The 22,429-nt window shown below is 35.1% G+C and overlaps 1 protein-coding gene and 1 pseudogene across 1 annotated transcript in view; one reads left to right on the forward strand and one right to left on the reverse strand.

Annotated features, from left to right (window-relative positions):
* Window positions 1-22,429, forward strand: part of LOC143632288 (glutamate dehydrogenase 2-like) — a 209,617-nt gene that overhangs the window by 11,195 nt on the left and 175,993 nt on the right. The window lies entirely within an intron of this gene.
* On the reverse strand, window positions 1,254-20,727 carry LOC143633324 (uncharacterized protein At3g06530-like; annotated as a pseudogene).

Genomic DNA, 22,429 nt, shown 5'->3' on the forward strand with positions numbered 1-22,429 from the left:
TGAAATTTATTTAATTTTGAAATGGGTAAGCATTTGTTCTAAATTGGTGGGTGATCGAACAAACCTCATTATATATTAGCATTTGTTATAAATTGCTAATTAACATGAATGTGCAATCAAAACTCTCAGCTTACGCAGTCGGGTTTTACACCAAATTATAGTCTGTCTCATTGGATCCCTTGGCTATTACACAGTCTTTCTATAGGATGTGAAGCAAAAGAAATGAAAATTACACACTTTTTCCTGAAGTTTAGGAAAATGTGTAGAATTTTATCAAGTTGTTCAAACATAACATGTTGAATATATTACATTTATAAGTATGCAGATGTATAAAGAAACAAAAATTAAAGTTTAACTAACATGTGAAAAATAAAATTTTCGACAAAAAGATGTCGGTAGTTTACTGCAAGAACATGAACTCTATATTTGTTGTATATAAATTTTATATTTTATCCTAGTTATTAGTGTTTACATTTGTTCTACAATTAATAAATTGGCTCACATGCAGGTCTCACAAAGAGGTCTACCTAGGAACTAATATCGGAAATAAACTTCGGTGATAAAGTTTGAAAAAAGTGTGTAAAACTAAGTACTTGGGATATATGCTATTTGAATGTTTGTAATGATTTTCGATACATTTGCTTACGGTGTAAGAAACAATAAATATATATCATGACATCAACATGATATGGGTTGATACTCAGGATATAAGCTATTGATATGTTTGTAATGCTATGTACTCCGGATATATGTTGATATGTTTGTGATGCTATGTATGCAGGATATATGCTATTGACGAGTGGAACACACAAATTAAATATTTTAACTTTTTCGCAATTGTAATTTTAAACACCTTATTTGGGTTAATTAGTTTATTTAACAAGAAGTTTATAGTGAGTTAGTCGTGCTTACTCAAAAGATCCATTTTTTTAATGAACATGTTTACCAACCCAAAACCTAACGGTTTATTTCATAAGCTATTGCCCTTACATGACTATCATGAAACTAAAAGTTTTTGTAAGAGCATGGCCTCGCATTTGAGGAGATACTACTGTAAAAGTACCTTTGTCTTCCACTATCGTTGACTTTGACTCACTGATAGAAAAACAGGCTTTAGATGGGGTTGAGTTTTATTTTTTTGACACGGTTACCACCCAAAACGTCGTCTAAAAAATTTTCTTCAAACCCATAGAAATATGTTGTGTATAAAAAACGCGTTTAAAGCTACAAAACCGTGTCAAATAACATGGGACTTCTTTTTAGCCACGCTTTTGGTAAAAACCACGGCTAAAGATTCCAGAACAATGGACATGCATATCAACATTAAATAATAGAAATATTGGATTTTTAATAGAAATAATAAGAAAATTGGATTTTAGTAATTTAAACTATCAGCTAATACAGATCTCTTCTAACAATCCCAGCTTTCGACTTTGTTACCGATAGTAATCTCAGTCGAAAAGATCGTTATAATCATACTTAGTTTTACTTAAGTTTGAAGATAGAAAATTATCTATAAACTGGTGAATGTGGGGCTTAGCAAAACATTAACAGAATCCAGACAAGACATCAAAAATGCTTGTAATTTGCAAAATTTAGGATCAAAAACATTACCACAACACCAAAACTTAACCTAAAATACTACAACCGAGTTGATGCGGAATGTTTAAATATTAAGATGTTACAAATACTGGCGAAGGCTTTCTCCACTCAAGGTTTCCATTACCTTCAAAATTTCTTGAGCAAACAATTTAACATTCGGTTCCACGTCTTCCAGCAATTCACCAAGGAACGGTATGGTTTCGGGTAACAACACCAAGTACTCTTCTCTCAAATTCTCCACCAAAAACTTAACTATCTTTAACCCTAGTATTCGCGTCCGTACCTTCTCACTTCGTGTTTGCATCAAAACCTGTTAAAACAAATTTCAAAAACACGAACAAGTTTAAAAAAGTTGAAAAATGCAGACTAAGAAACAAGTGCAAACAGAGTCAAAACTCAAGACTAACCTCATGATTAAGTGGCTTCCAAAGAAGATCACTGGCACAAGTAACCGCCATTTGACCAACACAAGAAACCAACACGTCATCAACTTCGTTAACTGAAGGTACATCTGGATAGTGTTCAAGATTGGTTGGTGGATCGATAACAAGTTGTGAGATGATAGGTTTCAACAACACCTGCACAATAAAATATTGTCAAAAAAAGTATGATCAAATTGAGTTGACTGGTCAAAGTAGAAGAGTAATATACTTACTTGGAAATTTGAGGAGTCAAGAAACTCGCGGTTTTCAGTGTCGTAAAGAAAACACTTGTGTAAAGAGGATAAAACTAAGGCTCTCAGGTGCCACTTTCCAACAGACAAACTAGAAGCTTCTTGGGTTTTGTATAAATCCGGGTCGGTAAGTTTTGCTTTCTTCTTTCTTGTGGGACCGGGTCTTGCAACATCATCGGTCAGATGACGGACCAATCCGTTGATGATGTATTTAAAGTATGGAACGAACAAAAATCTGTAAAATTACAGAAAACGATAAGTTGAGTAAATATCATTCAATTTAGGTGTCAAAATTTAAAAAGAAAAGAAAAATGGGTATGGGGTCTGAATCATGTGTACTGTTGGTACGAGTAAAAACGGGTTGGTCTTGTTAAGTTGAGCCAAAACCCACAAATCTCACGACATTGAAACTTTTTTATATAATTAGTCAAAAAAAATGAAAATTGTAGCATTTTAAACGGAAAAAAAGGTTTATACCAATCAGAATAAAATTTTGATAGTTAATTACCTTTTTAAAAAATGCCATTTTCCATCCATTTTAGTTAGAGCTGTAAATATAATATTCTTAACATATACATAATGCCAAACTTTAAAACAATATAATTTGAAATTTTTAATATTAGATAATTAGAATCAGTTTACACTTCAAGGGCTATAATTTATATATATTAATTTGAACTTTAATTCAAACGAGCAAACAAGCTAGCTAAAACGAGCCTCACAAGCAAACAAACAAGCCGAGCTTACCATGACCCAGGCTCAGCTCGATTACAAAGCTAGCTCGTCTTGGCTCAACTACATATGAACCAATTTCGAACGACTTTAAGCGAGCGAGCCGTGAACATTTTAAACAGCCCTTATATTACTTAATAGAGATAAAAAAAACATTATTTTAACTCACCTGTGGCTACTGATAAGCTTCTGTACTAAACCAAAAAAAGATATTGCACGGTCAATATTAGCGAGTCCTGAATCATCATTTTGGTCCACATACTCTGACCACTCAACACACTGAATGAAAAGAGGCTTAAACATGTTTTCTGTGAGTTTGGCTGTAAGAGCCACCATTGCATTAATAACATCTGTCTCAACGGCAGTAATACACTTGACTGAAGCAGGGTGTTTACGGCGAATATCAAGAGCAAGCAAGCACGTGTTAAATATATTTTTATAATTAGCAGATACCGATGATCGGTCCATTTTAGTGATGAAATCACCCAACATTTGAAAAGTAATTGATAAGCTCGAATCCCCAAATTTGATTGCTTCAGAGTAAATCTTCAACAGAGGAGGAAGCAAAAGTCGAACCTAGTAAAACACCAAAAGGTAATCAATCCTATGTAGCAAATTTAAATAAATCAAGCAAATCAATTAGAAACAGATACGAGTTAAATGTGTCACTAGAGCCAAACTAAAAAATGGATCTCACATTATGTTATGAACAAAGTATCTTACTATTAAAAAAACTATATAATTATAATTAGCACCCTACATAAAAAACGTGTTATTGAATTTAATGTGAAATATAATTAGAGACACTCAACTTTTCTATCACTTAAGATATTTCAATTTTTCACATATGCTGAAACTTCATAATAAAAAAAGGGCGGAGCCTTTCTATTCAGCCTGCCCTCAATTTTAATAAAAAATATGGGACACAAAAATTATTCAGATCAACCTAACGCATAAAATGTTGGGTTCGTAGGCCTTGTTGGCCCGGTTTATTATATGAAGTCAAAAGAGGAGACGGGTGTGGGCGGTCGGGCCCAAGCCCGGCCCGGTTTAGATTTCTTGCATAATAATTTACTAACCCTAGTTCAGTCTCTATATAAACAACATTATGTACTTGTAATATTGGTCACTCAATAAAGATATACCTAGTTGCCACCCGTGGACGTAGGTCAGTTTAGACCGAACCACGTTAAATCCTCGTGTTCGTTTATTGCTTTCGTGTCGTGTTCAGTTTCGTGTGTGCGTTTAATCCTAACAAGTGGTATCTAGAGCTTAGGTTCGGATCACACGAAGAACACGTGAACCAGCCGAGTCGCCGCCAAACCATCCAGCCGCCGCCACCCTACTGCGCTAGGGTTCCGCCGCCGCTACGGTTCTCCGATTGTCGTTAGGGTTTACGCCGCCGCAGTTTCGCCGCCACTAAACCCAGCCCGACGATCGCGACTAGGGTTCAGTCCACCGCCATACACCACCGTAAGCCAACGCTTGTTGTTTTTTGAGTTGCAGAAGATAGGGTTGATCTAGGGTTTCGTTTTTTGGCAGCCGCCAAATTAACCCAGCGGTCACCGGGTTCGTCTTGTTGGTCATCAGTTCGATTAGGGTTTGCCGGCAGTAGTGCCACCCTATTACCGATTTGTTCGATCGTCATTCAAGAAGCATCAACCGCTAAAAGTCGTGTCGGGCAGTCTAGCCGACAGAACTGAGTAACCAGCTCCCGTTACGAGTTTGTGGTCGAAGTATAAGTGTGGTAGCCGAGCAGTGAAGCCGGCCTGATTACCTGTTATCGCTGATCAGCCTAACCAAACCAAGAACAAGTTGAATCAGGATTCTATTTTTCATTGAAGAATCGTTGTCAAGTCAGAAGAAGCGTTAAAGAAACGGAGAACCAGTGCCAATCGCGTTTGTCAGGTTTATCGTTTCAGTTTAAAGTTTCGGTTTCTGATTTTCAGTTCGATATTCCGCTGCGTATAAATAGGTTGATTATTTAACAGAGTTCAGTAGAACAATCGTTAAGTTCAGGCTCGTGTTGCTGTGTCTGTCTCTGTTTTATCCAGTTTTTCGTTTTAGTCATTGCTATGGCAGAAGACGGAAAGGTTTCGATACAGAAGTTTGACGGACAGAAGTTCGGTTGGTGGAAGATGCAGATTGAGGCACTACTTTGTCAGAAAGACTTGGATGTAGTGCTTGAGGATGAAAAACCAGAAAAGCTGTCAGAAGCAGATTGGAAGAAGTTAGACAAGAAAGCTAGGGCTTGTATTACTTTGTCGTTGTCGGAAGATGTGTCGTTTAACATCATGAAAGAAACCACAGCACGTGGTATGATGGAGGCGCTATCCAACATGTATGAGAAGCCTTCGGCAGCGAATAAAGTCTATCTTATCCGAGAGCTAGTGACAACAAGAATGAAAGAGGGTGGGTCAGTTACAACTCATATCAATAATCTTAATTCGATCTTGTCCCGCTTAGTGTCAGTTGACATTAAGTTTGATGATGAAGTTCAAGGCCTCTTGTTATTATCCTCTTTGCCCGACAGTTGGTCGCAAACAGTGACTGCAGTTTGTAGTTCGTCTACAAATATTACTTTCGATGGGATTCGAGATCTGATTCTGGGAGAAGATTCAAGACGCAGAAATTCAGGTGAATCATCAGGCAATATGCTAGTCACGGAAGGTAGAGGTAGGGGAAAACAGCGAGGCAGTGGGAGCAGGAAGAGGAGTCAGTCTAAGACTCGTAAGGATATTGAATGTTGGGGTTGTAAAGAGAAAGGACACTTCAGGAATCAGTGTCCGAATGGTAAGAAAGAGGTGAACGTTACAGAAGACGACACAGATGACGGGGTCAGTAGTGATGAGGCTTTGGTTTGTAGTGTTGAGAGTAGCGTTGATGCTTGGGTGATGGATTCTGGTGCATCGTTTCATGCCACTCACTGTAGTGAAACGATGAAGAATCTTAAATTTGGGGATTTTGGAAAGGTTCGACTAGCGAATGATGATATTTTAGAGGTTACGGGTATGGGAGACGTTGATTTGATAACTTCAGCCGGTACTTCTTGGACTTTGAAAGACGTGAGGGTTATTCCAAGTTTGAAGAAACGTTTGATTTCAGTTGGGCAGTTGGATGACCAAGGGCACGATGTTAAGTTCGGGATATGGGCAGTGGAAAGTAGTCAAAGGGAATCTCGTTGTTGCTCGTGGAAAGAAAATTGGTTCATTGTATATGGTCGGCATGTCATCGAAAGGAGTGGATCCAGTTTTGGTGAAAGACAAAATCCGGTTCACAGAATCTCGTGGGCAGAAGAAGGTTCGTTTTGCAAGTAACAAACCCAGAGCCAAAGTGAAGATTCAGGATGAACGAGCTAGGAAGGTTAAATCAGTTGGGGGACATCGTGACAGTGGGAGCACAGGTCGTGTTTCAGTTACAGTTCCAGGTCGACAGTGGATTAAGAAAACCAGTATTCCAGCTGTAAAAGTCTCTCCAATGAATTACTTGCTGAATATGGAGAGTGTTTGTTCTCAGGTTATCTCAGGATCCGGTAGTTCGTTACAGTGGGAGCCGGTAGGGACAGAGAATGGGTCAGGGGCAGTTTCAGCCGTGACTGACGTGTTGGAGCTCCGGGGAGCTTCAACGGGCCTTCTGGTTAATTGATGAGAAGGCGGTGGCAACTAGAAGAAGTTTAATGTTCAAATTACAGAAGTACAATCAGGAGTGCAGACGAGAGTACTCAAGGCCTCCGAGTGGGAGATTGTTGGGTTCGTAGGCCTTGTTGGCCCGGTTTATTATATGAAGTCAAAAGAGAAGACGGGTGTGGGCGGTCGGGCCCAAGCCCGGCCCGGTTTAGATTTCTTGCATAATAATTTACTAACCCTAGTTCAGTCTCTATATAAACAACATTATGTACTTGTAATATTGGTCACTCAATAAAGATATACCTAGTTGCCACCCGTGGACGTAGGTCAGTTTAGACCGAACCACGTTAAATCCTCGTGTTCGTTTATTGCTTTCGTGTCGTGTTCAGTTTCGTGTGTGCGTTTAATCCTAACATAAAACATCCTAAATATATTTTATAAGATAATTACATTATTGTTGAAATAAAAAAATTGTGAGATCAAACTTGACACGCTATAATAACTCGTTTTGACACTATAATACAAAACCATGTCAAAATATGTGTAAGAGTTGAACTTACAGGAACTTTTTCTGTTACAAGCTTCCGAATAGCATCAGCTTTTAACTTCAACTTTCAGCTTGAGCCATTTGCATATTGTGGACGCAAAATCAAAAGTTCCAAAATTTGACCAAGATACGGGTTCAAGAAGGCACCAAGTTTATCTATAACCGCTTCAACAGTAACAAGAACGGACATGAAGAGAGAATCTTCAGAAGTTGACCCGGTCAAATCAACATCTTTGCTGTCTTGAGATTCTGAACTTGCAACAGCATGACACCTCTTAAAAACATTATCCATGATGCTAGGAAGCTCAGGTAAAGCCCTAGGCCCGAGCACGTTAATTAACGCACCAACAGTTCGGAAACATCCGGAAGAGACTGCCAGGTCATCAGAATGTATATGCTTAATAACTGCTGCTAGACATGTGTTGAAGACAGAGTCACTAGAAGGAAAAACTGTCACTAAAACTTCAAGGGTAGACACTGCTGATAGCCTCAAGAAACTATGTTTTGAAGAATCTGCACCGTCATCAACTACTTTTAAAACTTCGAGACACATTTTCTCAAAGTGTTGTGATGTAACTTCATCAAAACGAAGCCATGAGCTTCTTATGCTTGAACTAAATACCCTTTTATTATGCTTCTGCGTTAACGTGCTGCACTCTTTTGCCATGTCACATAAAAGCCCGAGAGCCTGTTAAAAACCAAATACGTGAGTCAATTTTTAAGATGAGAACGCAAATTTGTTATAATTAGAGAAAATTCTAACCTTTTTTCTCAAATTTAGGTCTGGATGACATAACAATGTGATGATGACATTGAAGTAAGTAGAAGGTAGAAGACCCTTTCTGACAGATGTCAAGACAGCATGCATGAGCTCCTTTAGTTCTTTTCCAACTGAATCTGGAACACCAAGATCCTTTCTCTTAGACCCAACTAGTTGCAAGTATGTTGCAACATGCTTCATAAGGGCCCCACATGTTTCCTGCAGATGTTAAATAAAAATAATAATTAAAACATGCAGGTAGGGTGGGTTGGATAAGAATCAAAATGGGTACCAGAAATTTTAGAAGTTCAGACCTGAATGCTATTGATATCTCCACCAGACTTAAGCTTGAACGCGATTTCAGGATCTTGTAATTTGTCACTGATGAACTGCATTGCAACTAAGAGTTGTACAACAAGTTGTGGGTCCCATGCTTCCATTTCTATCTTCTGAAGCATCAATACAAGTGAAGGAAGCCATATCATGCATGAATACTGCCCTGAAACTTGTATGGCAAAAGTGTACTCCCACTGTGAACGTATGACAGTAGATAAATTCTCTAATGTGTTATCATGTTTTGAAGCCAATGACCGAAAAAGGAGAAAAGGCAATGAAGCTAAGCTGCTGCTCTCCCCTAGAGTCCTGTTATAGATAAGATGAACAAGCTAAATTAATTCGCATTAACATGTAATCATACTGTGTAGGTTTAGTTGAACAAATTAACAAACTGAACTAAATTTAGATGAGTGTAACATGAAAACCGATCATAAGTACCTCAAAAGGGGCTCAACTATTGAAAGTCTCCTATGCTGAGCAACATCCGGCAATATATTCAGTAAAACCTGAAAGAAAGACGTGTCAAGTTAAATTCATGAAGAAAGTATGATTATGGTACAGAACCTAAAAATATTTTAAGCATAATATTATCAAGTACCTGCAACAATTCCTCTTGATTTTCAGTCTTGGATAGCCAACAAGGCACAATAGCAGATATGAGGTCTTCAAATACTTTCTTCGTGTGGCTGTCCCACTGAAAAATAAACTTGCATGAGAAAATGTAAAACATTGGGTTCTAGATGAAAATATTTGATATAAAATATAAATGCAGGGTGCCAAAAAAGAACAGTATACCTGTGTTACAGCTGATTTGCCAATGACAGTAAGAATATCAAGTATGTGATCCAAAATTCTGTCTGGCATTATCTTTGCAATTGCTGTTAACAATGAAAATACATGATTACGTGTGGCTGCATCATCTGTAGACCGAACACAACTAACCAATAGCTTTATGTCAAAACTCCCAACAATTCCATCCTGCAGTAGAAACATGGCATTACACGTTTACTAGACATGAAATACATATCAACTGGTTATAATACTTCTACAAAAAAATAAAAAAATTTATGACCTGTGCTCTGTCATTGACAACAAGGGAATTTGTAATATCCTCAAGAACTGACAGTAGATTTTGCTGAACGTAACATATTGTGGTGGCTGTACTTTGTGAGTTATCAGAAGAAGTTTCTGCATGTTCTTCATCCTGCTTAACAGCTTCACGTATCCAATCTTTGTCCATAAAAACTATGTTAAGAAGCTTAAAAAGTGGTTTTACAAGTGTCCTCCTGTCATTAATAAGGTGCACTTTATCAAAAATAAGCACGAAATATGAAGAAGAAACGCCATATAATACAAGCAGTTGTTAGTCTACGATTAGAAATTCTAAAAAATGTACACCACTACAATCAAACCTGTTCTCTATGTCTTTCTTTAGGAGCAAACTATCAAGTAGAGAACTCATAAATAAGAGCTTGCTGCAGCGCCTATGGCCCACGTCATTATGTAGTTCAGAATTTAGATGGGTAGTGGTTTTCAATTTCTTCTTTCCATGTGCCATATCAGTTAAAGAAGCTCCTTTTTCCAAGACAAAATCAAGCATCCGATGTATCGTCAAGCTAGAAACCTGCAATCAAGCATCACATATTTGTTGTTGTCAGCGCTTATTTCTAACCTAGAAAACTGTAGTTCTATCAGGTAAGCAATTTTAGCATTTATACGCACACTTAATCAACAAAACACAGGGTTGACCTTTAGAACATACTTCCGGAATATTCAATTCCATAGAAAAAAGGTGAATAAAAATAAAGAACCAAACCTTTATCTGCAACAAGGCCACTCTAGCAGCATTCTGAATTTCACCATTACAGCTCCGAAACAGACACACGAGTTCTTGAAATAGAAGTTCCTGCAGATCAGTTGAAATGCTAGTAGATTAGCATAAGATTTAGTATGCCAAAATATTCACTTATTGTGATTTGACTAAAACTAGTATATATAAAGTATATATGTGTGAACCCTCGGGTGGGCAAAAGTAAAATTGCACTAATTTTGACGTTATTTCACCAATCTCGTGAAAATAACGTTAAAGGTGGCGGAAGGTTAATCAGGCATCATGTGGTGGCGTTGATAGCCGAAAGACAAGGGCACATGCACCAATCAGCCGGTGTCCCTGATGATTGAGTGCTATGTGCCTTATGTCCAAGACTTGATGCAAAACTACTATCGAGCCGGGGGTCTCACCGGAAGCAGCCTCTCTATCCCTATGGGATAGAGGTAAGGCTGTCTACATCTTACCCTCCTCAGACCTTACCATAGCATTGCTATTGGTGGGATATACTGAGTACGATGATGATGATGATGACTAAAACTAGTCAAAGTTAAAATTTCATGCCAAGCATCCAACATAAAAATTTACCTGTGTTTCAGGCTTGAAAGCTCCATACAAAGAATTATTAAGGCATCTTAGAACAGTTGCACGTGGCTGTATAATGGATGCATCTTCAGAATATGCACGATCAACCTTCCATAATAATAAAAAAGAAAGAAAAATGTGAATGTGATTCAAATAAAGTGTTGCTAACTTAATAAGTAAATGCACTACAATTGCTACCTGAAGTGACTTCAAAATGTATGAGTCAACAGAATGTCCAATTGTTGCTGACGTATGCTTCATACAGCACTAGAAAGACAAGGGTAAAAAAGTTGTTTATTAAAAATTATGAGAGATTCTAAAAGCATAATCATAAAATTTCTTAATAGCAAATTACCTCCAGCAGAAGACACAGGATTTTAGCTTGTATCATTGACAACGACTTTTGAGAAGTCTTGCGTTCTAACAGATCATTTAACAATGTATTAACTTCTTTAACTTGCATAATTTGGTTTCCCAATCCTTTGAGCAAAGAGATTATTTTCAGCTGCCAGTTTGTTAACCATATGAAAAGTAAATACAAAGAAATCCAAAGTGGATAGAACTTGATGCGGCTATAGTTGATTAAAAAACACTTAACAAAATTACCATTCCATATGGACACAATGATAGTGCAGAGCCCAAGATAAATTTCATTATGCTGTCTTTTGTAGGCCTATCAAATCTGTATTAAGTTTAAAACAATACAGACTTAGATCAATTACAAACTTTAAAATGCTAGCAAGATACCATTAGAGAAAATACCTCTCTCCAACACTCTTTGGCACCAGCAGCCCATGATAAGAAGAGCTTAACAATGTTGTAAAGAACTCAGCAAGAAAATCAATGTCTGACACAATAAGCTTTTTGTGTTGAACCATCATTGCCAAAATTTCTCCAAGAAAATGACTCCAAACTGCACTTCTCCCTGAAGCAAAGCAACAAAAATACTTTATGACAAAAAAAATAACATTAGTTAATCAGATTTGAGTTAAAAAGAACAAAATACCATTTTTTCCTCCAGATAAACTAGCATGTGGCCATAACATAAGAAGTCCTTCAATGCAGCCCATGGCGGCTGCCCGTGTTTCCTGAAAAAACATTAGGAAAAAAAAGTTTGTAAAAAAAATTAAAGTCATCAAATCGCATGTGGTCATACTATGGTCGTTCCGTTTTTAGCTAAATAACGTGAAGTGACATTTTTGAGTTGCGACATAATTCTACCTGATCGTCGCTAGATAATGGAACAAGAATGGAAGGAAACTCAGCAGGTAGTTGAAGAAGTAAGCTCTCATCTATTGCATTTCTTAAACGGATTTCTTCATCTAACTGAGAACAAACAAATGCAAATGAGTGTAGACTCTCTTTTTGGACAGCAACTGCAACACCTGCAATAATATACAACTCATAAAAATCCATTTAATAACAAAATGATGAACAAGAAAAAATATAGCTCTTTTACTGTCCTTAAGGTTCAATAATGCTAAATGCTTTCACTTTAACTCTTTTGTAGCAGCAAAAAGAATGATAAAAAAATATAAGGTGTAAAAAAAACTTAAAAATCAAACAATCAACCTGACTGTAAACCAGAAAAGCGAACTAGCTAACATCTAGGTCATCAGTGATAGAGATGACATATAAACATTAAGTAATCCACAAAAAGTCAAAATGTTGACCCACCTTCATCCGTGAAAAGTGAAGACAAAAATCGAGCTGGAGAACTCTTCTGTTTTGAAACAAGCTGATGAAGATGTTCCTTGAATATAACCTTTGAATGAGAAGCAAAAAACGAAAAAAGATTTTGAAGAATAACTTCCCGCTTCTGGTTGCCGTCCTGCAAGAGTTGAAGTTTTAGAAAAATGCAAAATATCACAACTGATGGCACCTAGTAGATGCGGCAAAATGGGCAGATTGCTTAGGGCCACAGGAACGAAGTTTGGTATGAGTTTAAGCATGTTAGATCTGGACATCTGGTTGAGTTGACCCAAAACACGCTATCCAAAGGTTGCATTTTTTTCCCAAATAATTAGTGTAAAAAATGGTGTCAAAATATTATTTAAAAAGTAAGTCACTCTTTTGAAAGTAACAACTTATAAGTTCATTCTTTTAAAAATACACATTGGGAAACTTTCGACACTTTTGACCCATTTCCTGGCTACTCCCCAGTAGTTATTTTTTTCATTTTACCTTCTTGACAAAAAAAGTCAAAACATAACCTGAATCTGACCGACTCAAAAGTAATGAGTCAAAATTGTCATCTTTAATAACCAAAAAAGAATCTAACCTTTAAGACATCCTCACAAGACACTGCAATGAAGGCATCCAATAACCTCCAGAATACGCATATTAATATCTCGGAATTCAACTCCTCAAAGTTCATGTCATGCATGTTCTCAAGGAATCCTATGCAATCAACTTCCAACATTGTTTTAATTGACTGTAAAAACAGTAAAACTAGTTAGTTTAAAAACAAAGAATTGAAGTGCTACTCAAAAAATATGCAGAAGCCTCTTCAGAGTTTCATTAAACATTCAAGTAACCAAATTGTTAGTAGAATACCTCTTCTGAAGAAGTTGCAAATCCAGCTGCCTCTAACTTGTCCCACTCTTTTACAATAACGGTAAAACAAGATTCATACAATGCAGAAAACTGACCGAAATCTGAAGCAAAATGGAAAGAGAAAATGAAGTAGGTTTTAGCAAGCAAGTTACTGAAAAAAGGTATGAGCTTTACTTGGTTTGCAACAATGGTGTTGTTCTTTATTAGTATACAAAAGCAGTGCTGCTGCTTCTTTTCTTAAAAGATGTTAATTGCCATTTAGTAATCTAAACATGCAAATGGAGTATAATTTTTTGTGTCTTTTTTGTTTTATCTTGATTAAATTCAACACCATTTGGAAACTAGTAGAGCGTTAATGGCAAAATATGAAAACAACCAAATATATAACACAGTTTTCAATAACTTTCATGTTTTAGCATATTGGGACAGTGGATATGAAAATAAACTAAAAAAATCAATGTAGACATAGCATCCTAGATATGAAAAACCAGTACAGACAGCTTACCTTTCAGTGGTTTCGTCAGTGATTGCAACAAAATATAAAAAAATAATGTCTTGGAATATTCCAAATCATAGCAGTGTCCAACAATCCACCGTACACATTCATCAAAGTTGGCCAAGAAATATTCAGCCATGACATTGATATTACTCATATTAACATCCAAAATACTTTTAAGCGACAATTTCTGAACAAATTAAACACAACAAAATTAATATACGTCAATTTTGGCATGCAACAAATAACTGTAAAAGAAACTACAAGTAAAGAAAGATATAAACTTGCCTGCCCAGAGCTGGGGATGGTAAGTCCTTGGTAGAGAGGCCATTTTAACTCTCTTGATACGTTTAAAGCCTCCAAATTTATTCTCTGACACTGATATTTGATACAAAACAAATGCTGCTTAGTATGTAGTAAAAACATATACAAAATAAAATGTTATTTAACAAAGCAGATCCCACAAGGACCTTTGGCATAATTAAAATTAGAGGAAATATCATTGCAGTGAGCTCTTTCTCATATCCTTCTTGGCCTGAGAAGCTTTCAGTTACATGCTTAATACATGACACGGCCACATCAGCAGCTAAATTTTCATTATCTGATCCCTCTGTAGCAATTCAAAAATGAATGGTTACACTCACACCAATGTGCTCCAATAAATGTTTGCAAAATGTATAGCCTATTTCTATGTCTAATCACTCTAACTATCAAACACATGTATAGCTAAACATCAAAAGATATCAGATGAGCTAGAAGAAACTTACTTGAAATTACTATATTGGTGCATCTTTTAAGCACCTTCTGGAGGCCATCTAAAAGATCTGAATGGTTAATGAATTCAGACAATCTGCTCATACTCAACACTGCCTGAACCACACTTAAATCATCATCATAAAGTCGCCTCAATAGCGCATCATTTACAGTTTGAAGTTTCTGTAAAAAAAATAATAGGAATATTGGGAAAATATCAAACATTAGCACATGCATTGTCGAGCTATAATGTTGAAAAAACAATTAATCTAAAATCTGATAATAACTTGCTTCCAAATAATAGCATATCACCTGTGAATTAACCGACTTATCTCCAAGGCTTGAATCTGCATCTAAACTCATAACAGCATCTCTCCGAACCCTAGCCTGTGACATCATATCAACATAACAAAATATCAGAAAACTGTATGCAGATAAACCATACCTTGAATTTGAGATGTGGTATAATATAGTATGCCATACAACTCAAAATAAACTAGACATAGGCATTTAAAATTACAAAATCAGAAAACTCATAACTGTACTATTACTTTAAAAATCAAAATTTTTAGATGAAATCAATTCAATCTTAAATAGATGTTTTAAATTGGCCCGTTTGAGAAAAAAACTTTTAGATAAAGCGATAAAATAGTCAACTTCGTGAATATTAAATAGTCAAACAGAAAATACCTTTGGATGTTCAAGAGCAAACCAAATCTTTGAATCAGATGCTGCAGATGATGAGTCCAAGCCACTATCTAATATCTTACAGAGCATCTCATATGAAGAGTTACCTTTCTTGGATTTCACTTCAGTTTCCTATAAGGAAGAAGTAGACAAGACATTGGATTCAAAATTAAAATCTAAATATAAAAATTTGACAAAAAACACAACTGGAAAAGTATACGGCAAAACTACATACCTCTTGAAAACTTTGAACAGCTTCACGTAATTCCAATGAATAATGATCCTTAATGCAGACCACAATTTGTTTCACCTTGCTTTGTGCTACTTACTGAAAAAAATAAAAATGAGAAGATATATACAGCCAAATTTGAAATAATGCAACTTATGTAGAGGTGGCAACTTTGATGAGGTACTTATTAAGGGTCTAACATCACAAAAAAAGGCAGCTAGAAATAAAGAGATCAACCAATTTATAAGTGGCACGGGTGTATACTTGGTGCATAAAACCTCAAAAGTCATTTCACACAAAATAATTAAAGCATAATCAAAATAATGCAATCTTTCATCATATAAAACATCATGTAGACATATGGTTATGCAAAAAGTGGACAAAAAGTAATTTCAGTCACCCCTAACCAAACTGGACCGTTTTGGCACTTAGAAAATATGATCGATTTGACACATCATCCAACCTGCCAGCCCCACCCATATTGCCAACTCTAAACATGATCTTAGTAAGCTTAAGCATCTAAGCTAGACCACAAAACAAAAATATCAAATTGCAATTGAAACTTGTGAACCAACCTTGTTCAGATGAAGGTGATGTTTCAGCCCCTTTCTTAAATAACTTCATAGAGATAGAAACAGTTTTTGAGACTAGACGACCAACTAGAGCATTTACAGAAACAGTTTTGATCACAGAAAGAAGGACTTGATGACACATGTCATCATCAAAACTATATTCCATGAGTGACTCCAAAAGGACTGCCAGAAACTTATCAACATTGAACTCCTTGGTCAACCCAGAAAGCCACAGAAAGGTCCCTTAATCAAAGAAACAAAACCCAGCTCGTAAATTATAGACATAAAGAACTAAAAAGAAGAAAAAAGAACCAGCTATGTGGCCTACCGTATTTCTTTCAAGACATCCACAACTTTTTTAGGGAGCAATTCCACCGATTGAGACTGTCATGTTAACAACACGTTATAGCATTCTTGTCAGACAGGTTTTAGAAAAAATGTCACCAACAATAATCAATTTTCACCATTGTTCATCACTAAGATCTCAATCATGTTTCAGAGTTGTAAAATAAAAAAAAGGTAACCTAACAATTAACTGACACGCCAAATCAACCATCATACCCAATTGGCATGGCATGTCAGCATATGTAACCAATAATAAATGTTGCTTATCATTTATTTTAAAACAAAAAATCACCAACTTTTTTACAAAATAAAAACTTGAGTGGTTTAACCTCTTAGAAAACATTAGTAACTTCAGTGAGACAATTGTGAAACTTGGTTCATTTGCCCTCGATCTTAAATACTAATTACTAAATACTAATATCTCCACCAGATATGCAATATCAGATTACTTTAAAATACATATTTCATTCATTTGCAGTTTAGTCGCATGCAAGGATACCTGTACAACAATGGCCAAGGCCATGAATGACTCTTGAAACAGCTGCAAGTCAGTAGAATGTTTTGCATCCTCGCGTGCCACGTCAGCAATGGAGCGAAGCAAGGTGTTAATAAGATTAGAAGACAATGATGATCTATTAGCTAGCATACCAACAATCATCAAAGCCCCAGCCTGACAAATAAATAATCAAAGTCATCAGTACAATATAACATTTATAGTAAAATGCCTAGGACTCCCAAAAGTGTTCCACCTTGTGATCTGTACTTCCTTTTGAATGACTTCGAAAGCTGGAATCCACATACGGAAGAATTCTCTTTACAACTTCAGAACCAATAACTGGAAATGAGCCCAGAACTTCTGTAACAACAGCAGTACAGAAGCTTATCACAGGCCTTGACGGTTGAACCTTCTTGGATGGTAACGCCTAAAAAAAGTAATATGAAAGATTTCAAAAATTATTCCTCGTTATCATGTAAACATACATTAGCAAACTTACATAGTTGCATAAAGCTTCTAAAACCCCCATATCGCGCACGCACTGCTGCACAATGACCTTCCTGGGAGGTGGTGCACCAGATGTCTTAACACCCTCAAGAAACGCCCATTTACCATGTCTAGATACCAAAATAAATCATGATATAAACACTCAAATACGATAACAAATTTCCAAAAAGACAAGACAACATAATAAATATAAGTAGCCAAATGGGTTGTCCCAAATACAAAATTTGTCAAAAATGTATATTTTTTCACAAAACATAAATTTAATAAAAATATAATCTTCTAAATTAGGTTATTTTTTGCAATAAAAGTACACTATCAGAAACTTGCAGCCTGTTAGACCCGTAAAACAAAAAATGAAACTAAAAATAACCCATTTGCCACCTCTAATAGAGAGTAGAGAAAGAAGAATCCCGTTTCTCACCGTGTGTCAATAAGTTGCACAATACGAACAAAGACATGCGTATCATGATAAGGTAAAGCACACAAAATCATATCCTCTGCATTGTAAACATAGATCCTGTAGAAAATATATAAACATGTGAATAGAGAGACATGTTGGCATACAAACTGTAACATACAAGAAACCTAAATATTCAAAACGAGAAGAACATAAAAAGGTCAAGTGTGAATTATAGATTAAAATACATACTTGTATCTACGAATTAGATATTCGAGTGTCCGCAGAGCAGAAGGTAACAGAAAATATCCTGAAAGCAACCGCAAATAAGAACTAACTGAAGCATTAATTTGGTTATTCTCTTCAATGCCCATCAGCTCTCTATCCAAGACTTTACTCTTATGTGCAAACACATCATTCTTGTAGTTCCCAAATCGTTCATCTTGGCTAACAAGAGCTTCTAACCCTGACAAACCAAGACTCAAATCATTCAAATTGGCAAAACACTGAATCTTCTGGTATAACAAACATTTATCCAGTTATTCTTAATTTCTCAACATAAAAATTCCTGATAGACTGAATTACATCAAGTGAAAACTTCAGCTACAACATCATATTGATCTGCACATATATCCATCATTTATTTGTTCTTTTGCTTTAATATGCTTTAATGACAGACAAAGTAAAAGTTATCCATCATTTATTTGAGCTTATGCTTTACTGACGAACAAAAAAAAGTTAATTTTCATCAATGACTGAACAAAAAACCAGTTAGTCTGACAAATGCATTGTTATACTCTATAGTTCAACAACAATCTTTAGAGTGTCTCAAACCAAAAGTTACCAGTAAGGCAGTAACAGTAAAAAACAATTTAAAAGCATGCTTTAATACATACTAGTCTATGATTGGCATTAATCAGTATTTCAAGCACTTTATCCAACCAATGTTTGATCATAATAACTAAAACAATCTACATCAACAGCTGATCCAAAAACCTAAAAATTTAATTAAAAAATTGCTGAGATGAATTGCATATCTTCAGTTGAAACCTAAATTCCACTAAATTTAGCTTATTCAACTCATGCATTTAAGTAATCACGATATCCTGCAACATCTAAAACAAAACATACAATCTAAACTATCAAAAACTTCAACTACTAGCTACATAACCTTCAGTATCAAATTAACACAACAATATACATACCAGCTTTCCAACCAAAATAAAACAATTTCAGCCCCAAAGACACAAAGTGCAGTATCATTTTGGAAGCGGGCAGCATGCTATTTATACGAGTATCAATCAAAAGCATGAATTCAACAAGCAAAATAAAAAGTTACAAGTTCTACATTCTAAAAATGTTGAGATAAATTGCATGCCTTCATTTAACACCTATATTACATTAAATTTAACTTATTCGACTCATGCTGTTAAATAATTACAGTATCCTACAACATCTAAAACAGAACATATAATCTAAACTATCAAAAACTTCAATTACTAGCTACATAACCTTAAGTATCAAATCAACACAACAATATACATAATTACATATCAACTTTCCAATCAAAATAAACCAATTTCAGCACCAAAAACACAAAGTGCGGTATCATTTTGGAAGCGAGCAGCATGCTATTTACACGGGTATCAATCAAAAGCATGAATTTAACAAGCTAACTAAAAAAAGTTACAAGTTCTACATTCTAAAATGTTGAGATAAATTGCATATCTTCAGTTAAAACCTAAATTACACTAAATTTAGCTTAATCAGCTCATGCTGTTAAGTGATTACAGTATCCTACAACATCTAAAACAAAACATATAATCTAAACTATCATAAACTTCAACTACTAGCTACATAACCTTTAGTATCAAATCAACACAGCAATATACATATCAACTTCTCAATCAAAATAAACCAATTTCAGCACGATAAACACAAAGCTCAGTATCATTTTGGAAGCAAGCAGCATGCTATTTGTATGAGTATCAATCAAAAGCATGAATTCAACAAGCTATATAAAAGGTTACAAGTTCTACATTCTACAATGTTGAAAAAAACTGCAGGTCTTCATGTGAGTATGTGACACCTAAACTACACTAAATTTAGCTTAATCAACTCATGCTTTTAAGTTATTACAGCATCCTAAAACATCTAAAACAGAACATATAACCTAACTTATCATAAACTTCAACTACTAGCTACATAACCTTTAGTATCAATTATCAAATCAACACAACAATATACATATCAACTTCTCAATCAAAATAAACCAATTTCAGCACCAAAACACACAAAATGCGGTATCATTTTGGAAGCGAGCAGCATGCTATTCATACAAGTATCAATCAAAAGCATAAATTCAACAAACTAATATAAAAAGTTACAAGTTCTACATTCTAAAATGTTGAGATAAATTGCATATCTTCAGTTAAAACTTATATTTCACTAAATTAACTTAATCAACTCATGCTTAGTAATCACAGTATCCTACAGGCTACAACATCTAAAACAGAACATATAATCTAACTTATCATAAACTTCAATTACTAGCTACATAACCTTCAGTATCAAATCAACACAACTAAATAATAAATACACAAGCAACATACTAATTACACGAATATTAACCGTTAACCAATACCTGACAGAGCGAGGTTAAACAGAGCATCGATGTCAATATCAGCTGCTTCCTTTGCATCGAACAGAATTGACGGACGAGTAAACGGCCGTTTGATAGGATCTGCGTCAGCTGTAACAATTGACCTAATTGCTTGTAACTGTGCGGCAATTGATGTCGCCATTGTAAGCTGATTAACAGTGGATTATACTATTATAGTGAGCTAATTTAGGCTTTGTTGTTGTTGTGAATGAAATTGATAAACCCTAGAAGCAGAGTGGAGAGGTGGCTACCGACTTCAAATGAGATGACGCGGGTGTTTATGTTTAATGGGTTTTTAGGGTTTATGGTTTTGTTTGTATTGCAAGGTTGGTCCTTTCACTATTGGTCATGTTTAGATTTTGGGAATTATATGTATTGTTTTTTCGATCGGCGACTTTCTTATGTGTTATGCCATCGTACTCCCCGATTTTGAGAATCTTGTCGCTTCACTACAGCCAGACTATGTTGTCTTAATCGGGCCCACTCTAGCTTCAGAAATTGGCTTGGGCGTTTCTCGGGAAACCATATCATCGGATACCACTTGACATCCATTATGTTATCACACAAAGGGACGAAAACCTGGGTGGGCTTGGAATTCAAGTTGACATTCAAGGTCTAGCTCAAATTATTTATTGTTATAATCAATTGAAAATGACACAAGTAAATGTGGATCAATCTTTATTTTCCACTGAAAAACTCAAGCATCCTATATTTCTACCACTAGGCCACAAGTAAAATAAAGCTTTTGTTATTAATGTTTACCCAAGTTATGGACCGAGTCAAAGTTTTTGACTTTTACTCGTTATCTTTTATTTGATAAGTTTTTTGATTTCTTGTTCATTTAACTAACTGATGTTAGATATTTCTGTTAATTTAAGGGTATTATTGTTTTTTATACTTTTAGGGTTATTCGTGTAAATGGTACCGTCACTTTTATTCTATAGATTTTTTTAAACTTTATTAATTATTTACTCATCTAATTACTTTATAAAAATATATCTTTTACGTTGTATATAATTTATTTATGTTAGTTTGTTTGGTTAAGCTATTTACTTTTATCATTATTATAAATTTTTATACTATTTTTTATACTTCTATTACATGTGTTACGCTTTGTGTTGTTGCTTTTTTTTTTACTTAGGTTCCTGATAACGACCATTGGGAGTTAAACTATAATATTATGGGAGCAAAGCATACAGTTACCATGAAACGAGATACATGCATCCTAGTTGGTCAACATATCCATGCACACATCTAATCTAATCTAACTATACTAATAAAAGAAAATAATAAGGATGATGTGGCAATCCTATATTCATTCTTGGATTAATCTCTCTTCTCATTCATCATACATATCCATGGGTTATGGAGCAAACCATATTGGCAAATGGGTTATAATTTTCTTTCTAATTCTCTAATCTTTCATCTCATTCATCCTAACTATCAATTGGTCATGGGTCAAAATAATTTTGCCAAATAGGTTATAATTTAATTTTTATTTCTCTAATTTCTCATTTTATTTTTCCTACCTATCCATGAGTCATGGGACAAAACAATTTTGAGAAATAGGTTATAATTTCTCTTATAATTTTTTAATCTCTCATCTCATTATCATAGTTATCCACGGGTAATTGTTCAAAACATTTTTTGCAAATGTTGTATATAAAAGAAATCGAATTTGTAAATTTGAGATTTTATACTTCTTATTGTTTGTACTATATATTTATCTTCCTTTTAATTATAATTTTGTTCATTCCTTCAGATAATGAATCTTTTTATCTTTATTATTTTACAAATCCCGTGTAATACACGGGTTTAAAAGCTAGTCAACTCATATATAAGGGTAATGTTGGAAACTAGTTTTACGTCAAGAAATGTCATGGTGGATTGTGTAGAGAGTGAGGCGGTCAACAATGCTTAATTATATAATATATGGTTTTTGTCGGTGACAAAATTTAGAAAAAATGTTAGAGTAACTTAATTGATACGATAATGAAATTTTGTTACTATTTTGTAAAGTTGTCCAAACTTTATTAACAT

The sequence above is a fragment of the Bidens hawaiensis genome, unplaced genomic scaffold (assembly GCF_021521415.1).
Source record: "Bidens hawaiensis isolate Kalapana, Puna unplaced genomic scaffold, B.hawaiensis_p1.1 tig00000512_1, whole genome shotgun sequence".
Lineage (NCBI taxonomy): Eukaryota > Viridiplantae > Streptophyta > Magnoliopsida > Asterales > Asteraceae > Bidens > Bidens hawaiensis.